This window comes from Atta colombica, unplaced genomic scaffold, assembly GCF_001594045.1.
Source record: "Atta colombica isolate Treedump-2 unplaced genomic scaffold, Acol1.0 scaffold12, whole genome shotgun sequence".
NCBI lineage: Eukaryota > Metazoa > Arthropoda > Insecta > Hymenoptera > Formicidae > Atta > Atta colombica.
In genome coordinates this window covers 3,173,965-3,177,423 of record NW_017259206.1, presented here as the reverse complement: position 1 = coordinate 3,177,423, position 3,459 = coordinate 3,173,965, and positions in this window count along the sequence as shown.

Sequence of the window (3,459 nt, the reverse complement as noted above, 5' to 3'; positions counted from 1 at the left end):
GAAATCGGATCGAACATCGACACAAACAGACGCGTAAAAACACGTCAACGTCATCACGGTATGGCGATACGGCGAACGTATCCCGGGGTGCGAGCGCATAGCGACGCGAACGGGGTAAACGTTTAGCCCCCTGTTCCTTCCCCTGTTAAACCTCGACGTTCAGGAAACGTCATTCCCTTTAGAACACCGTGTTTTCGAGCCTTTCGTTGTCACAGAAGGGTTATAACGGCCACCGCGGCCGCTCAGGGACGGCCCCGAACGATACCCCGCTATGTATCATATCGTATTTACGCTGTCTACTTACCGAGAATACTGCCATGCACGCAGGCTTGCGGACGAGCTTGCAAACGAGTTTTTGTACGATAATTATTAACAGAGGGAGAAGGTAGAAAAAGAGAAAAGAGTAAAAGCGAGGACGCTCTATCTTGAAACTGGCGATCCCTAAAAAAAAAAAAAAATAAAAAACAAGTGCGTTAAGTTGTTACACGAATTTAGAAGCGCGAGGAAATCAAGTATCTTGACTTAGGATGCGCAGGGGAGGAAAAGTTTGGCACTCTTAGCTTCTATTAGTTTTGCAAATTTACAACAGAAAGCAATATCCTCTTAATTTTCTCGTATTATCTAGGATATGGTAACTTGTTAAAAGAGGAACTGACAGGAATTCATTCTGTGGAGTGAAGGGGAAAAGAGGGTTTGCTGCACAACGTATCTTAAATACCTGTTAAAGAATTAAATTAAGAAAACGCGAAAGGTCGCTGAATTAATTCCCAACAAAGAAATTCGTCCGCAGAAGGAATTCCTATCTCCTTTGATTCGCTTATTTTTTTACGGGAAACGGAAAGACATTCCGTGACCATATCTACTCTAAGTGCACGGCACGCGCTATCGTTCTATCGTAATAACTACATCCCGATGAACTTTCTTTTCCCTCCACGCTCATCGCATTATTACAGACACATACAGGCACACGCATATATATATACACTTTGCCCGTCGAGTAGCGAACTTACCATTAAGATCTTAGCTGTATGCGTGCGAGCAATAGCGACGGCCCATCTTACTCGTAGAAGGGAAGTCCGAAAGACACGGCTAAAAGGAAACTGGAAGGAAATTATAAGTTTATAATGAAATCGATTAGACGCATTCAGTGCGCACTGATGCACATTAAAACTGTTACATACGGATTAACGTAAAGATATGTGTTTAACTCTGGAACATGCATAGGTTTTCCAGACCCAAACGAAATTTTACTTGCTTCGAAGAAAAGAAAAAGGAGAATTCTGTTTTATAATGTAATATAAAACTTTTTGAGCATTACAACCTATGCAGGTGTATTCCTAAATCAGAGAGCTTTAAAATAAAAAAGAAAGCAACATATTAATCAAAAATCTAAATCAAAGTTACATCCTAAAAAGTTACAATGGATTTCCTTGGATGGATGGATCCTTAAAGTTACAATGGATTTGGAAGATCTATTGTAATTTTGACAGATGTGTTTGAATTTTTTGGAAGGTGTGTATTCTAAGGTTAATATAAATATAGAAATGAATTAAACCCGCGAAATCATCAATACACTTTATTGTGTTGTTAGATACAAAATATGTATTTTATAATTCGAAATTTTTGCATTTCACTTTTATACTCGAATTAAATCAGTGTATAACGGCTTTAATGTACACCAACGCACACCAGTGTGTCCAATCGAATTTATTATTAGAATCGATAATCAAATGAGATCCGAAAGGTGGGAATTAATTCTTTCGTTGGCCAAAAATCGAAAAAAGGGTAAGTTAGCACTTCTCTGAGCACTCTTTCGATGGTCGTGATACATATTGAAAATCTTTGATACATGCAAATATATTTCTCAGATACGTACCGTTTTAAACGCATCGCGAGAGGATTTTGACTATAGATTATTGAATTTTTAAATATCCGCATATCTTGGAAGCGATCCGAGATCCAAAAAGACGCCGAGAAGAAGCAGAACTTTATTCGTCAATTAATCGGATGTTCCCTTAGTGAGAGTATTCTCTCGCAAGCTTATCTATCGAGGAAATGAATATTAAAGGACAATGAATATTAAAGGACAAACGGAGCTTTCCATTTAGCTTTCGTCTTCGCTAAGGTAAAATCGATTTCACATTCTTTCACGAATAAAGTCCTGCTGCAAGCGCTACGCTTGCTTGTAGTGCAAACGAATTAAAATAATATAAAAAAATAAAAGAAAAACGAATACTCGACACGTTTGGAGCTCGAAGGGGGTGATAAAGCCTCGAAATTTCGTGTCCTCCTTGGGGATGAACCTGAAATAAATGCAGTAAGAGAAGCGCAAGATGGTTCAACTGATAAAACGCCGAAACCTAAATGAAAGACAATTGACTGATCGGATCGTCGTTAAGTTTCGCAACACGGTCCGATAATTTGTTTGCATTAGTCACGTATAAAAAGAAATAAAAAGATTGTAATTAGCGGGCGCGTAATCGGAGCAGCCACACAACTTTCTCCGCGAGAACTTGATTTAACAAAGAAAAAAAAAACGTCGTCGTCGTGTTATACGTGTTGATATCAGTCTATACATATATATAAAACAAATAAAGATATATATATAATAAACAGAGATATATATTAATGAGGAAGAAAGTATCGATCGAAGAAGAACGAGTCGAGGAAAAAAGACAGAAAGATAGATAAAAAGAAGAGAATAAAAGATTGAAAGAGAAAAGAAACAAAATACTATCAGATGATAACTTAAACTTGTTGTTGGGATGAATTGATATTACGAATTATTATTATTACAATTATTACCTATATAAAATATACATAAACTCTAATTAATACTGTTTGCTCGTTAGATGAACTAAGAAAAAGGAAAAAAAATAGCGAAACTCTATTTCTCCGTGTAGATGTGTCTTAATGTTCAGCTTGTTCGGCAGCCTCGCAGTCGACACTAAGTGAGCTGGGTTCGGGGCTGCCATAAATCGATGGGGGATGATTCGAGTCGGTACGCGGGAGACAAGATCAAACGGACTGCCACGCGAGACTTAAAAAAAAAAAATCTTCATGCTCGTAGAGCGAAAAGAACGTCGTACGGGAAAAAGATGCACACACGCCGTCGGTGTTGTTACTAACATTATAAAAGAGTCATAAATTGTTGAAAAATCGACCACCGTCCACGAATCGCGTTTTACAGATAAATGTTATCACACATTCACGAATATATTCCAAGATTTTGTAACATATGGCGAAGTTATGACGTTATAACGTTCACACTTCGCCGTACAAAATCTTGCATTAACCCGGGAATAGTCACCCGAGGTATTTTTATAACTTCAGCAACGAGAAAATATGAATTGTAAAATGGATATTGTTTTCTTTCTTTTTGAACATATTTTCTCTCTTTTGTAATAATTATTACAAACCTTTAAATACGCAATTCATCGAAAACTTACATAAAAAAAG